The following is a 17,955-nucleotide window of genomic DNA, read 5'->3' as shown; positions in this document are numbered from 1 at the left end:
GCTATCATCCAACCATAAATCTCCTCCAATATCAATGTGAACCAGTACACTGGCCCTCTCAAAATATGTAACTCCCAAATTCCATCTGGTCAGCTGTGTTAGTCTGTTGCAGCAAAAACAGCAAAGAATCTTGTGGATCCTTAAAAACTAACAAATTCATACCGCATGAGGTTTCATGGACTGCCTCCAAAGGATAAGAATCTCATTCCAACATTGAGCTTTGTATTTCTTAGGGGTTTTGGTTATTTAGTTATTCTTGCCTGCATGAGCACTGAAACTTTGTGTCTCACGCAGCAGGCCCATTTTGCCACTTAGGAAGCAGTTAAAAGGAAAATTAAGGGAGTTTGCAATGATATAGGGATTAAATGTTCAAAAAGACACACACACACACACACACACACACACACACACACAAACAAACAAACAAACACACACACACACACACACACACACACACACGGCACATACAATCTTTGGCATAATCTGGAGTCATTCTTTTGATCCTGATCCATAGGCTGCATGCATGCATGAACATAACTCCCAGTATATCTGGAATGAAATATGTACCGCTATTAGATGGGGTTTGTATGGACACCCAACTCTCAAAAGAAAAGAGAGAGAGATAATATTAGCATTTATATAGTGCTTTGAAGCATTCAGAGTGCATCACATACCTAATTTGCAACACCTCTGTAGGAATACAGTGTTAGAGTGAAGCTGCATCTGAGAGCAGCAGGCGTGTGTATGTACAAATCGGCCTGCCCCATTATGTGTAAAGGAGGCATTGGGACTGATTAGCTTACAATGCAAAAGCGTGCAATAGCATGAAACCTCAACCACCCACTTCCTACTCCCCTAAGCACCACTTAGCAGCTTTTGCTCCCTGCTGGCTTCAACATGAACGCATAACGGAATGGGTATCTTCTGGCCAGTGGAAGTGAGGAAGCCTTGAGTATGGACTATGGAGTTAGAAAACTCAGTTGCCTGGATCAAGGTGCTCACTGCACCATGCTGGTGTCCATTGAGGCTCTAATGCCCAGAACAGCTCTCATGCAGTATGAAGACCGCAGTGCTGGCTTTAGTTTTTAGAATGTGGAGACTGCAGTGCTAGTCCCAAATGTGGTTGTCGGCATCCAGTCCACATAATCACCCAAAGCAGAGTGCCAGGGATGTGGTGGGTACTCCTGTATCTCACATTTGTCGTTGCATGGAGTCTTGGAGGATATCAGTGAACAGGTAGCCACACCAAAAGTGTATGAGTAGGAGGCTCAAGAAGGTGTAGGCCTTCGGAGGCGCTCAACAACAACAACAACAACAACAACAACAATTTATTATTTATACCCCGCCCATCTGGCTGGGCTTGCCCAGCCACTCTGGGCGGCTTCCAAAAAAATATTAAAATACTATAATACATCAAACATTAAAAGCTTCCCTAAACAGGGCTGCCTTCAGATGTCTTCTAAAAGTCTGGTAGTTGTTGTTCTCTTTGACATCTGGTGGGAGGGCGTTCCACAGGGAAGGCATCACTACCGAGAAGGCCCTACTAGGCCTACCTGGGGTGCTGACCTTAAGAAATGGGAGAGGATTTCAACATCCTATTGCCAGTAATGCACATACCTGCTCTTAAAACTGGATAATGTGGTTTTGTCTCCAGCACAAAGGCTGCTCATGCTCTGCCCAACCAGGCCTGACCATCATCAGATGATTTCTCCTCATTGCTTGCAAATTAAAGCACAGACCTGAAAGCCATTTTCTAACTAAACATATGGCTGTTCTGAATTAAAGCTCCATTGGCTTTCCTTTGTCGTCGTGGCATAATTGAATTAAGTGGGCCTCCTGTATAAGAATTTGTTCTCGTCTAACATGTCATAAGCAGTAGTGGTTACCAGCTCCAGCTGCTGTTGCCACATGAAGCATGCATTTGCAATAAGCAAGCAAATGCATAGACTTTCTTGGAAACCACAAGCAAATGCTGGGTGGCTAATTTGTTTCTCCATGTCTAGTATCCCCCCCCCACACACATGAAATCTAACAGCACTTGCATAAACCAGCAGGGATGGAGAGTACTGGGCAGCAATTTGATTCAGCACAGTTCTAATTTAGAAGTAAACCTACAAAATCTCTCTTCCTGAGTTCACCTGGATGTGGTGGTCCAATGAATTTCCCAACAAGAGAACCCTGCAGACTTTTTGTTTGAACTGATTTGACACACACAGTGCTAGCACTATAGCCAATGCTATAAATGCCACAGCTGAATGCAACAATACTCTGAAAGTCATTGTCTGACTTTTCATTTAGTGGAAGCAGGTTTCAGTCTGGATGGAGTCTGTTCCAGCCTGATCCTCCCACCACCACCCCACCCTAAAATGCCCCCCTTTTACAGGGTTTGCAATTAGGGTGTCCTTCACTCTGCAACCTTGCTTACAATAATAGACCACATAATGACATTTGTCCATAGGAAACCTGCACATGAACTCTTTAAAGGGCTGGCAACTGGAAGGAAACAAGGTATCAAATCCTGGATCTGGTTACATTTCAGTCCTTGCTGAGTGTTCGTAAGGCTCATGAAAGAAAGCCTTCGAGGAATACAGTGAATCATTATCTCAGAGAGCTGTTGGCACTGATCTCACTTGCAGCTTCTCTCAGGGAGAGAGAGGAAACCTAAGGTTTCACTGTCATGAAAAGACAGGGGTAGTTGTTTCATTGCTGTTCAGTGACTAAAGGTTCTGCAATTGCCTGAGCCAGTAACAAATGACTACCAGGGTCGAATGTCCTTTGAGTCTGACAGCAATTTTGTTCCTCGTGGAATAAATTGACTTAACAATATTCACAGAAAGAGATACACTGTGCTGATTAGTCATGTTGCTAGGACTCATACTTCTGAGCTTGGAAGCAGTGGAGTCTCAGGTGATGGTAATGCTCACCTCAAATAAGAGCGAGCATTATGGCCTCTGGATTTTTATCCAGGTTAGAATTTGAACCTAAGCTGGAAAAGAATTCCCTTCCATTCTGTCTCCTACTCAGATTGTCCCTGAGCCCCCACCATTTCACCCCACTGACCAGGGTAGAGAGGCAGGACCCCTGGAGGCAATGGGAAACTGCAGTAAGAAGGGAAAGGACCTTGTATCATTTCTTGTCTTAATGTGTCTCATCTCCTCCAATGCCTTACCTATAGTGTAGCTGAGTACCAGGCCAAGTCAAAGTAGCCTCTGAGAAATGTAATTGGGCTACCAACTTTACAGACCTCAGAGACGCTTTCCACCATTGCTGGTGCTGAAAGCAAAGCCTTGTAAGTGGAGTGGAGAAGGATTTGGGTAGCTCAAGAGAATGGTAAATTTGGATTGGCTGAGAAAGAAGCCAGCTCACAACCAGGTTTCTGAGAAGTAGCTTATTGTCATTTCTAAGCCAACCTGCTACTGTTGGTGGTGGGCTCAATAGAGAAGAAAGGGAACAGTTGCCCAGGGATGCCCAAGCAAAATGCTGGCATCTCCAGAACAAGTCACCCATCAAAGAGGATAAACATGTGTTTACTCCAAAATCAACAAGTGAAAGAGAGTGTGGCAGCTGCCAAACATCTGCTGTATTTTACTTGTCAGCATTTAAAATCCAAACAGTGTAGATGCTTATTCCATTTTTGGAACAAACTTGTAATTTTTGGAGTACCTTGGAATGCTTCTCATTTTTGACACACACTAAAATGAGGCAGTGCTTGCAATTTGCCTTCATTCAAATCACACTCTTAAATGAATATATGTCACCCCACCACCTCAAAATGGCAACATCCATTAAGGACATATCCTTCAAAGACAAGACTCCAAACTACAGAGCCACATGCAAGCCCCCTCCCACTGGCATAATACAATCAGTTAGATTTCACCTGAGTGCTGTGTGGAACAGATTTCACCTGAGTGCTGTGTGTAACAAAGAGAAAGGAAAGAAGGGAGATGGTGGCCATCTTTGGGTGATCCCTCACCCTGACTCCAATCACATGAGGCAGAGAGTGAGGGATGTACTCCCAGGCCTCACCACCTCCCTGTTGTCATCATCACCCGCCCCACAGCTCTGCAGGTATTAGGGGCTGAACCTCAGCCCCTGACACAGGGAGGGTTGCTGGAGCAGTGATGGTGACAAGAGGACTGGGGAGAGGCCAGGGAACACACACAAAGACACACACTTCCCCCTCATACAATTGCAGCCACATAGGGGGAACACCTGAATAAGGCTAGTATTGTTTTGTTGTGAATTTGGGCAACAGTATGTATGTATGTATCTGACTGTGTGTGATCATTGGCTCCATTGCTCCTTAAGAGGTGGATACTGGGATATAAATTAGCGAAGTCTTTACATGCTTGCTTTGGTGTCACATCAGTAAGTGGGGAGTGGTGAACGTCAGGCCCATAGGCTGAAAATGGACCTCCAGAATTATCTATCTGGCCCCAGGGCTGTCCCTCACCACCCATGCTCCACACCTTGCATAATTTTGCTTGGTTGGAATGTGTCCTTGAACAGCTATAATACCCATCACTTTCCTGGCAGGAGCATGGATGTGTATGCACAGAAACCTCTGGCTTGTGCTTGGCTGGAACATAGCTCACTGTACAAAGGGAGGAACGCCACCTATTGTCCTGCCCACTTTGGCCTGTAGTCCCTGCCCACCTCTGGCATGTGACCTCCAGAAGGTTTCTCATCAGGGAATGCAGACCTCGGGCTGAAAAGTGCTTCCCCACTTCTGATATGTACGGCCTGCCTGCTAATGCAGTTGTTTACACGATTTGAAATGTCAAAAGAAAGAAAAAATAGCAGGCAGAAAAGACTGAAGAATAAATCAGCAGACGTTGTTGCAGCCATTGTTGCACTGTGTAGGAGCTTCTGAGCCTTGACTTTCCCTCAGGGTACACAAGTTTTCAGGGAGCCCCCTGGGAAGGTGTCACAACCGAATTCTTTCCAGCTCTTGGTGGTCTATTTCAGGAGCCGGTTGGTGTGAGCTTCCTGGCCTGAACTTCTCCTCTCCTGCCTTTCCCTCAGGGCACTAAACATATTATGTTTATCATGTATTGGATACTCCTTACATGTAGCTTTCCATGCTGTGCAACTCACACACCTCTTGTCTAAAATTACTTGATTTATTTCCTTTTGCTAAGCATATTGTTCATGCTTGACAAATAAAGAATCACAGTAAATTTCCCCCAAGAATTCACCATTGAAAAGCTGCCTTTGTTATAACTGCTGGGGCTGAACACGGCAGCCTTCCAGGTCTCTGTAAATCAGAACTCACTGCTGATTTTATACATATACTTGTGGCTGTAATTTATGTGTCAGTTCATATTTAGTCCCTCATTTCACATTATCCTGTAAAACTAAAGGCAGATTTATATTCTTTTCCAGTGAGATTTTTAATTTAGCAGAGATTGTTCGTATCCCAAAATGAGTTATTGTTACAAGTGACAATGCTTTGGCTAGGAATAGTGCACTGGGGATAATATGGTGGGCTGTAGTCTTTGGTATGATGCTGGCTTCATTATTCTGGCTTCTAGCAAACTCACCCCAGTTGATTCAAGGACCTGTTTCATGGCACAGATGTAGGGAATACCCAGGAAAGGCCACATTTTGTGCATTTTAGGGCATGTCGGACAGAGCTTTCTTTCTTTCTTTCTTTCTTTCTTTCTTTCTTTCTTTCTTTCTTTCTTTCTCTCTTTCATCCATCTATCTATCTATCTATCTATCTATCTATATCTATCTATCTATCTATCTATCTATCTATCTATCTATCTATCTATCTCTATCTATCTATCTATCTATCTATCATCTATCTATCTATCTATCATCTATCTATCTTCTATCATCTATCTATCTATCATCTATCTATCTATATCTATCTATCTATCTATCTATCTATCTATCTATCTATCTATCTATATCTATCTATCTATCATCTATCTATCTATCTATCATCTATCTATCATCTATCATCTATCTATCTATCTATCTATCTATCTATCTATCTATCTATCGATCTATCATCTATCTATCTATCATCTATATCTATCTATCTATCTATCTATCTATCTATCTATCTATCTATCTATCTATCTATATCTATCTATCTATCTAATCTATCTATCTATCTATATCTATCTATCTATCATCTATCTATCTATCTATCTATATCTATCTATCTATCTATCATCTATCTATCTATCTATCTATCTATCTATCTATCTATCTATCTATATCTCACAACCCCAATATTTATACAGCAAAAGGGTTATTTTCACTTGTGGTGACTTTATGATTCTGGTTCCAAACATTTTTACTTAGAAGTGCCTCCCATTTGTTCCTAACATGGTTAGGATGGGGGTGAAAAGCTGGTTTAACTGTGAGACAAGAGTAAAAATCAAACAGCCTAAACTTCAAATATTAGACCTCTGAGCTTTAACTCCCTGAATTTCTAAAAAAGAAAGAAAATATTTTGGTTCTAATCCAGCAAACTGGGTGTACCCATTGAACTGGGGCAAATTTGCTGAGATCAAGTAAAGTCTTATCAATTTTAATGTGCATAATTTTATCTGGATCAGGGCCTTCATGTCTATTTCAGGGATGGCATTTCTTCTGTATGACAAGGGACTGTACACAAACAACACAGAAGAACCCTATTGGATCAGACCAAAGGCCCATCAAGTACAGCAAACTTATCTAATTTGTTCTTCCAGATCCAATAAATGAATTGAAATGCAGCTATTCTTTGAAATCCATACTTCTCCAAATTTTGTGATGCAAAATAGAAATACATGCATTAGTGAAAATAACATTCAAAACTTCATTATTCTATTGAACACTGTTTGCAAAGATGCATAAATTAGGCAAAATACTCATGCATTTTACTGCATTTTTTTTAAAAAAAATCATACACTGAGGTATGTAGAAACTGTACTTAATCAGAAACTGAGAGAAACCAAAATTGACACCTTCCTCTATCCTTCCTTACCACTGAGTGTAACTGTGGTTGCCTTGCACTGCCAGGGTTAAAATATACTATTTAAATTTAGCTGGGATACTTTGGGAAATTCACTCACCAATTTAATATCACCTGCCTGTAAGATTAACTATTGCATTGTGTTTTTATTTAAACATCATCACTGAGCAGTCACTCTCTAAATTTTTTAAGGAAACACCAAAAAATTGATTGAAGGTCACCAGAAGGATGTTGGTAGGTCAATATTACTAAACATTATAAAGCCTGGAAGATTTCATTTTAAGGAACTGTAATAACTCTGTTCTTTGGCATATGTAATTCAATATTTTATATTTATGAAGATAGACATTTCTGAAGAGGTTTAATGAGTAGCAATGTAGTTTTCCCATTAAAAGCCAGGGTCCTCTATGGTTTTTAATAAACAGTAAGTAATCCATTGCCATATGTGTCTGTGGCTTCCCAGCCAAGGGTGCAGCAACTGACTTTGAAAGCGGCCTTAAAATTCTGCACATGAGCCAAAACCACCAATAGGAAGCTGCTGTACCAAATACTTTTTTAAGGGTCTGTTAGATTAAAAATGGTTTTTCTAGACTTTTCTATCAAAGGAGCACAGAGTTTTAGATGCCTAATAAGTCTGAAAAATTCTTAGGTATCCTAGCGGTTTGCAAACACTGGAATATAAACTTTCTTGGATTTCTGCTACTCTCAGTTACATTTTCTTCCATGTGGCAAAATTGGCAGCTATTCTTTTTTACTGCATTTAAGAGCCCGTTCTCACATCTTTCCACTTTCCTGACCAGTAAACAGAATGTTTTCATGCAAAGCAGGTCTTCGCCACACAGCTACAACCATTTTAGTGTTTAATCTGTGTTGTAGAAACTAACAACATGTTACAGGAGATGTGTGGCTATTGCGGAGACCATGGGTCAGCAGTCGGGGTGGAGAAGAAATGCCATTCAGTTCACATTGAAAGGCAAACACAGCTAATTCATACTTTCTGAAGTAATATGCAAACTGAAACACAGCCATCTTTCGATAGTAGCCCTTCTCTGAATTTTGCAATGCTAGTTTCCATCCATTTATTGCATTGAAGAATGTAAATACCCCGGTGCTTTATAGTAGGTTTAATTGCCTTGCAAAAACATGGATATTGCCCCAAAAGTGCATACAAAAATGTATACTGGGAGTAATTTGCGCTGAAATGCTGATGAATTTTCTTGAGTACTTTGGAGGGGGTTCGTAAATTGATATGGAAATGTGCAGGATTGAATGGAAGGTTCAAAACATGATAAACTGAGGGGTGAATGAAATAAACAGATCCCCCCATCCCTAGACAACAGTTTCCATATGTCTCCCATATTGTATATAGTTCTGCCCTGGCTTTCAATGAATTTTTTAGCACGTGCAAGTGAAAAATAGTGTCACCCATATGTGGCTAGTCTTTTGCACATCCCTGCATTCCTCTCTAGCCTTGCACACTGACTGGGAGCTATATACTACAGTCTAGAGGGTGGGCCAGATGCAAAAGAGGACAGGGGGACCTGCTCATTCGCACATAATTTCAGCAGGGGCCAACCTCCATGACAAGCCACACCTGCTGAAACTGCCTCTGCAACTCATCAAGGGCCAGGTGTCCTCTTTGTTCACCCTTTGATCACCCTAGAGTCTTACCTTAGAGGAATATAAAAACACTGGTGCAAGGAGCTGTCCATTACATGCACATTGTATCTCGGTCACCACTTTGAGAGCTGTCTGTACTAGCAATACATGAAACTCTGAATGTGGCTTCCCACAGGTAAACTCAGGAGTTAAGATTATTTTCTAGCATTGATTCTCGCTATATTCTTCCAACCAGCTTGCTGAAGAGTTAAACACATTTTGTGGCTAAATTAATGCACGGATTTAAATTACCCTACTTTGTGCTGTAATAAATGCTGAGGTTTCTGTGCTTAACTTCTTTAAGATCAATCCTTTAAAATGAGCAAAGATTATCAGGAATATATAATTGGTAGGATGTGCAATACTGTGACAGTAGTCGCTCCCCGTGCATTTTAGCCTAAATCCAATAATGTTGAGGAGGGGGGGTGGAGGAGTAGAAATGAAAGAGAAGTAAATTTAATACAGATGTTTCAGAGAACTCCCCACACAGCAGAGGTGATGTGCTGAAAAGCTAGAAGTTGAACAGTGTGGAGACAGACAATAAAGGTACATCTATCAAAAACCGGCCATAAGCCAGATGAAGGACGTAGGAAGAAGAAAGTGGAACACTAACAGTGGAAATCTCCCAGTGCGTACATGAAAGATTTAGCTGAATCTTGACATGCAAAGACTTGGGTGATCCTGTTTCAAATTAAGCAAAGCCATTTCTGAATGTGAAAAAGAACATTGGGGTAGACATTAGGGATGGGGCCAGGCTGAGAAGACTAGGTAGGATATTTCAAATGTACAGTGGTACCTCGGGTTACATACGCTTCAGGTTACAGACTCCGCTAACCCAGAAATAGTACCTCGGGTTAAGAACTTTGCTTCAGGATGAGAACAGAAATCGTGCAGCGGTGGTGCAGCTGCAGCGGGAGGCCCCATTAGCTAAAGCGGTGCTTCAGGTTAAGAACAGTTTCAGGTTAAGAACGGACCTCTGGAATGAATTAAGTTCTTAACCCGAGGTACCACTGTATATACAGATCCTGTTCCAGTCCACTTGTGCCATTAGCTAACCTGCCACTAATTCTGCTTGCTATGAATAAGGTGTTCCTCTAGGCCAGGGTTTCCTAAACTTGGCCCTCCAGCTGTTTTTGGATTACAGTTCCCATCATCCCCAACCACTGGTCCTGCTAACTAGTGATAATGGGAGTTGTAGTCCAAAAAGAGATGGAGTTTTTGGAAACCCCTGCTTTACACTTCTGTGTGGGAATCAACATTTGTCCACAGGATGGTATGCAACTGAATCTTAATGCACCTGCCCCACAAATAGAGGAGCTCAATGTGGAGATACTGATTTTGGTTGGAATGCCAGGTCCTCGGGGATATATCAAGGCTGTTTACTCCTCCTCCACATCTGGCTTTCTCACCACCAGCAATGCCCCATCTGCTCAAACTGAGAGCTCCATTGATGCTACAGAAGCTTTCACAAACACTGCCAGCTTCTTAGCCTATCTTTGTGATAGGAGCCATAATGAAAGCACATCATTTGAGTGCTACATGAATGAATAAATAAAGCTGTGCTAAGTAACAAAACTAGACTTTGGTTATCTTTGGCTCAGTCATACCCATTGTGATCATATGGTTGGGCCAATAAACACACAATAATGTTTTCTGTGAATCTGACTTTGTTTAATGTTGGACAAGAGTTCGGGACAGAATTCAGGACTTGGAGGGTGTTGTCTAAATAATAGTATGGATATAAACCTAAACTTCCTTCCTCTCGCCCCATATTAAGTGTGAAATCCATTGAACAGAGATCAGTTTTTTACTTGCTGAGATGCCTCCATTAAGCCAAATTGTGGCATTGTTCCCAACCACCAGCAGTCCTCAACTATCCAGAAGTACAGAGATTTCTGCCAGATCCCTCTGTTCATCCTTTCTTGGTGACTGTCAGTTTGCAACCAAGATCTCTCACAGCTGTTGTGCAAGTGGACAATTCAATTCAAATCTTGCTTACAGGGGAGTCTGTTGAAATTATGAAATGTTAACTCCTCAGGACCCACTAGTTATCAGATAACACACGTGCAGCTGAAGTAGAAGAGATGATGTGTCGAGGAAGACTTAATACTCTTCAAAGGAGGATCTCTGTTACCATAATCACTTAGAGTGTTGGCATGGGAAGAAGCGGGAGGGGCAACTGTCCAACTGGTTCCTCTCCTCCCCATTGCACATTCTGCAACTATCAGATTAACGCAGCAGAAAGTGTCGGCTGCTTTATAGGCTCTCACAGCCTTCGAGTTAAATCATGTATCTGGCATGAGAAACATTGTTCAGCTCTGCTCGAACCTAACTCAGAGCAAGATCACTATTCACTGAACATGACCAGATTAACCTTACACACATGCTTACCAATTGGCAAGTAATCCATGCTGCTTGTTTACTTAGCATTTATCTGAAAGTGCATTAGTCGGGAGCACTGCATGACTACACAGTTACATGATGTAAACTTAGCTCCCTGCAGATTCATCACCATTTAGCTAACCCCAGTTTTGCAAACATTTGCTCTCCCACTTGTAAGGGAGCTGCATAGTATTCCAAAATTACTTAAGGCATGATTTTCACCTTATCACTTTCCTTCAAGATTAGCTTGATGTGAGCTACCAACTCTTTTTACCAATAATTCTATTACCGTATTTTTCGCTCTATAAGATGCACCAGACCATAAGATGCACCTAGTTTTTGGAGGAGGAAAACAAGGAAAAAAATATTCTGAATCCCAGAAGCCAGAACAGCAAGAGGGATCGCTGCGCAGCGAAAGCAGTAATCCCTCTTGCTGTTCTGGCTTCTGGGATAGCTGCGCACCCTGCATTCGCTCCATAAGATGCACACATCTTAGGAGGGAAAAAGTGAGTCTTATAGAGCAGAAAATACGGTATTTTATTATCTTTGTAAACCACTTTTGAGGTTGTTTAAACCAGGCAGCGTATAAACTTTATGAAATAAAGAAGTACTGGGTATGGCATGAGCTTTCTGTAGGGAGCCAGGAAGTGGCAACGCCTTAGATCTCATCACTTGAAGATAATATGCATTTGTTTGAAATGCTCACCTCCAGAAATGATTCACATCATGGCCATTTTGCCTGGTTCCCCTGCCAAAGAGTGCTGGGCTTAAGGCAGATTGACACAACTGACCCAAGCAGAAAACAAGCATTTTTATTATCACCTGCCAGTTGACTGCCGACTTAACAATTGCCACTTTCCACAATCAAGCCACTAGCTGAGATTTACCTTTTCCCATCTATAAAAGTGGTTACGTAGATCAGCCTTAAGACCCCCACCGCCTGCTTTATACAACTGCGTAACTAACACATTCCATCAGCAAACCAAACATCAGAATGAAGAGTGCCCTTAAGTAAGGAACTGCTGCTGTCCCAAAAGTTTAATGCGCTTTGTACACCTGCTGCAATTACTAATGCCATCAGCAAGCCAAACACTGGAATGAAGAGGTTCCTTAATGAAGCAGAGACTCCCTTGCCCCTAACGTTTAATTCTAGTGCAGCTTTGACCATATGCTCATCCTCTCCAGCTTTGGCTCCACATTACTACGTTGCACATTCTAGTCATGCTAAGACTCTAAGGAATCAGGGAAGCTGGAGTCAGCCTGGCATACACAATCATTCTTCAAGTGCTCCAGTGTGTGACATGAAGGATCATTCCAGCATCTTGGCTTGGCCTTCAAGACTTTGTGTAACAGGTGCAAAGGATGAACTTCTCACACGGCCTGCTTTGCATGTATGAGACGGAGCTGTCGCCAGTCCTGGATGCCAAACTCCTTAGCTTCACCCTGCATAGCTGGGCCATTGGACATTCACATGAATAAGCAGTTGCAGAATAAGGGGCATGATTCAACAGGGTGTCCACCTGCGATTTACCCAGCCCCAACAACCGGTGTGCATCCAAGAAGTCCAAAAGCACAGGCAATGTGGAAAGAAATGTCAGGTTTGTTTCTTTCATATCAGTTTCCACAGTATTGAAATGATTAGAGGACCAGCTGATTGCTCAATGAAGCATTACAAGATATGCCTCTTAACTGCCCTTCTTTGTGCTATCAGAATATGGATCCTTATGTAGCTAAAACAGCACCATCCACACAAGAGGCATCATGGGAGGTATCAGCAGATACTTCACAGAAGTGGCAAAACGTTTAAGGGGGAAAGCCCGCAGGGGAGATGGTGACTACATAACAAGAAAATGGGGAACTGGGCATGCTCAGTGGATACAGAATGCTGGCTGATGAAGGGAATGGAGTGAAGTGTGCTGGAGGTAGGCATTGCTGGCTGTTTGGAATCTTGCACAGGAGAAACGACACATGCAACATTCAGCTGCGAGCCTCATTTGCACCAGCAAAAATCCTGCACAACTATTAAAGCAAAACTCTTCATTTCAAGGGCAAGCAAAACTCTTCGTTTCAAAGGCAAACATGGAGATCCTTAATATGACGTGTACACTTGAAATCGCCCTTGTGAATGCTGGCTCTTACCAGTCAATATGGATCCCTCTTGGTAGTTTATCTGCCCTCAGACACTCAGGGAGTGGTTGCCTGGGACAGGGCCTTCTCTGGGGCAGCACCTAAGTGGTGGAACTCCCTCCATACAGAGGTGTGCCTGGCATCTCCAATGTACAGCTTTCGCTGAGTGCAGAAGACTCTTTACCCTGGCTTTTGACACTTGACGTGTATATTTTTTGGACCCACCTTCTTTCTGTCATTGTAAATTGTCTTGAACTTTAAAAAATATTGTTTTTTAATTGTTGTAACTCACCCTGGGACCTTAGGTTGAAAGGTGGATAATGAATGATGATAATCAAAGAGTGAAATCAAACCTTTTACTGAATGCACACCATGGTTCTTGAGATGTTCTGATGAACATCAGAAAGTATTGTTTGCACCATTTGCACCTGTTTAAATATACTTTGGTGATAAATGGTACAAAGATGAAAAGAGGAGAATGGGGTAATCTACTACATATACTTGACTGGCCTTCAGTTTTACCTGTAAATGTCCTGAGATTCCTGACATTACTTAATGGCCTCCTGGCATCTTAAGAATAGACAGTAAATATGACACAGATTTTCTCAGATTTCCTAGAACATACATATATGGGTGCAGTGAAGAAAACATGAGTTTTAAGCAGGGATTTACAAAGAGAATGCAAGAATGCAAAACATGATCTAATCAGAGTTCAGTATATTCCTGTCCTAAAAGCACATATCTCAGGGATTTCAATGGTCTGTTCATGCTTCTTGGTCTCATAAGGTGCTATGGGTTTTCAAAGAGTATAGCCAAAATTTTGCTAAAAGCCAATAGCATTGTTTACAGAGCATTTGGTCTTTGTGTCTATGTATATCCTGTCCGGCATTTATATGATTTATTTCAACAGGTTTTCTTGTGTCTTTTCCTAAATTTGCCTTTAAATAAAACAATGCCTTGCTATTTAGGCAGGGGAAACATTCCTGAAAAGCTCCTTCATAGCTCTAGCTGATACATTAGTGATGAAAATGAACAGCTGGCAAAATTAAATCACCCAAGAGACACATGGGAAATTCTGCTCACTGGCATAATTTGTTTACATTGTGGCAGTTAGATGATGACTGATATTTTCCCTTTTCTTTATCTCCCAAATTCATTTTAGCCCGCCTCTCCTGCCATGACATATGGAGATTCATCTGAAATAAAGCAAGACTTAATAGTCAAAGAGCAAAACGGAAGCTGACTCTAAACATTATTTGGAAAGTTCCCATTTCTATATGTGCTGTAGAAGGGGAATATACCATGGAGGTCTTAGAGAACACTTCATTGGAGGTCAGCCCCAACTCTTTAGGGTGCAATCCTAACACTGAGTGCTGCTTGGTAGTCCTGAATGGCCACTTAGCACATCCCTAGTTGGCAGTGTTCAGACCCTCATAGAGCCTGATGCCATCACCAAGGCCAACTCAGGATCCATCGTATCTTGGGAAGGCTCAGCCCCTTCCCTCTCTCAGAACAACCAATTTTGGGGCAATCCCACCCTTTGTAAGGTCCACTCTTACAAAGTGACAGTGGTGTCTCTCCACAGCAGCAGGTGGTAGGAGGCCCGTGGAAGTTAGCCGGCCCTTCACTCAATCCAGTCCTCCTAGATCTTCAGGAAAAGATCTGTCAGTGTCTTAGAGGCACAGAATTCAAAAAAGAAAAAGGAAGCTCCCAGCTTTAGCCCAAAGCTTCAACAGCCAATGACACTGCCAGCTAGGGACCTAAATTTAATTTAAAGCAGGCAATAGTTAAATACTGCAACATTGTAAATATCTGGAAACTCAGCTGATTCTCCACACAATTCTAATTCACAATGGTTTATGGATTACTTGATAGAATGGAGATGGCTCTGATTACTACCGTCACTGTTAGTTTTGCCAGGTAGCTCTGGCATAATCTCAGTAGATAGATTTGAGTGTTCATGTTCTACATCTGGGGATTGCCTCTTCTCAAAAATCAGAAGGAGACATCTGTTTATGTTAAGCTCTCCATCCTAAATCTCAGCTGGAGGCCCACTCTTGTCTACATGGTATACTAATTACATTTGATTAGACCTTGATATTCTTAGTTGATAAGAACCATAATTTCTTTCCTCATCATCTTCTTAATTGTTTGTGGTACCACAACATCATCCATTTTTTGGATGTAAGTCTATTCCTAACATCCTATTCCTATTGCACATGTTCAGCAAAGCACTTTGAATTGTTTTCTTTACCATTCCTAAAGTACTCATCTAGGTATTTTATATTGTCAGAGTTCTTGAAGTTCTGGGTTATTTTGGGCGGCTGTTCAGATCTGTTCAGCCTGTTGTCACATGCTGGAATGGTAGATTCCACTGTAAATCTCCTCCAGATGGGAGGTGCTTACATGGATTGGGGTTTCACGACAGTGTTTGTGCTGCAACCAACTCATAGAGATGTTAGCAAATCAGACTGTGTTCAGGCTTGGTTGTGAGACTGGGGGACTTGTAACATATTTTCCTCACTCATTTCATTCCAGCCCCAACACAGTTAAGGAGATGGTTCAGTTTATGAACTTTTGGACATACCCATTTCAACTCAAACTGCTTCTTTTTTGTAGACTGTTCATCTGAGGAAGACTGATGAAGACTGTCTAGGTTGGCTCCTGAGCTACATAGAACAGTTTCTGCTTTATGCATCATGAGAGGATTCCAGAATTCTTGATAGGTCTGCCCTGAGATAAATGTAGCATCTGCTCCTGAATCTATCTTGAAGTTAACAGTTGTCCCACAATTTGTTAGGTTTATTTTCCATGGGAGTTCAGGGTCTGTACAAACAGAGGGTCTTAAGAAAAACTGGTCTTCCACTTCCCTGGTCACTTGATGAACTATCTGTGTACAGCACACAATGACAAAGTGTAGATCATTTCCTGCAGTGCTGGACTATTGCGGATTCTTCCACATCATATTCATGCAGACTGAAAAGGTGCATTTTTGGTAGCATCATTTAAAAATGCATTTTCTGGGCTTTCTTTAACGTTGGGTTTGAAGTTGTATGACAAACAGTGCTTTTTTCCTTAAAAAATTGGGTACTCTCATTTTGACTCAAGAAAAATAAATACAGTAAATGGACAAAAACACAAAGATTCACAAAATGTTTAGGGATATTCATACCCCTGCGCCCCACCAGAAAAAAAAGAACTGATGACAAGTAGGTTTGCTCTTTTCAAAATGGCTGCTCTAGTTGCTTCTAGTATCATTGTATACACTTGTATTATAAACTTCAGCATGGTTTCACCAGCTTTCACCTATTATCCATCCATTACTACCATAAATTATAACCCATGACAGACACAAACCAAGGTGCATTAGTCCTCCATTAATTATTGCATCACTATACCTTTGCCTCCTTCAAAAAACATGCCTATTGTCCATGCATGCTATATTTGAGGGTTCTGCCCTCCTTAAAGATAACCCTTTTTGTTTTGAAAACAGTAAGCCTGAGTCAAGCTGATTGAGAGAAGAAAAATTACTGTAATCTGCATTTCTGATTGTCCAGACATGAGTGTGAACCCATGGATGTCTTTTGGAGGTGACTGAATAATACATGAAGAAGTAGGGCCATTTGATATGTGTGACAAAAATAGCAATGGATTTATTCCTATATTGCAAAATGCAATAACAAATATTTCATAAACAGTCATAAACATTTGGAAACCTTATGCTTTAAATATATATATATACAATTTTTTATAGGTTTTCATTTCAAAATTCAACCAAGACCAATCCCTGGCTTCTATAAGACAAGAAAATAAGACATCACAGTGAAGGGGGGGGCAAAAAGAAGAAAAAGGATTTTGTGAGCTCATTGCCATATTCCCTGAGGAGATCTTAGCTTCAACTGGAAAGTTTCACAAGCTGCCCATGAAGATCAGAGAGCTGGGCCTCTCTTGGGCTGCGGCTTTGGTGAGTCAATCTGCTCACACTTCATCAGGATAGCCTTGGGATCCTGATAAAATGATAATGATGTTGTGGGCAAGCGAGAAATGCACATAAATAAGCTACCTAAGTCCGCTTTTTGAATGGTGCTTTTTTCCTTTCTTTCCATCTGTTTCAGTCATTGGACGCCAGCCCTGTCTTCTCATTCAAATAGATGGGATTAGCTCTTGAAGTGATTTTATATATGTGGTATATTTTCAGATATATTGAAAACAATCATAAGTTGTTGCACACGTCCCCTCCATCCCACAACAGTTACTTTGGATTGAAACTAATCTCTAGGAGCTCACTCGTGCAAAATGTTTTGATGAATGAATTTTCAAAACTTTATAAACAGGATTAGGAGAGAATGAATTGGATTTATTTCGAGAGAGACAGAGACTGTGACAGAGGAAGGAAGACACACACAGAGAAAGAAAACCTGCTGGAGCACCATCTTACTGTGCTAACAACACTGTGTAGATGGGTCTATTTGTAGGTCTGTTCCATACCACTTCTGCATTAATCTGCATCAATCCACATTTAAGAAATCAGACATCATGCAAGTAGCACTCAAAAGAGACAAAATACCCAGGTCAGGCAGGGGCAGAGTATGAGAGCATCCCAACTGAAAATACCAGTAGCTACCAGTAGTATACAACATGGACAACAGGAAAAACTGGATATAGGGACTTGCATATCAAAAGCAAATCCTCTGTCAGATGTGTTAAAGTCTGAGCTCTATACACAATACTGGACCCCTAGAAGAATGATACTGTGGTTTCAAGTGCACAACTTTCTAAATATTCTCCTGAGTTAGCATACTGGGATGTTTTGA

The sequence above is a fragment of the Podarcis gaigeae genome (genome assembly GCF_964106915.1).
Source record: "Podarcis gaigeae genome assembly, chromosome: 3".
Classification (NCBI taxonomy): domain Eukaryota; kingdom Metazoa; phylum Chordata; class Lepidosauria; order Squamata; family Lacertidae; genus Podarcis; species Podarcis gaigeae.
Note: the sequence above shows the minus strand (reverse complement) of the source record.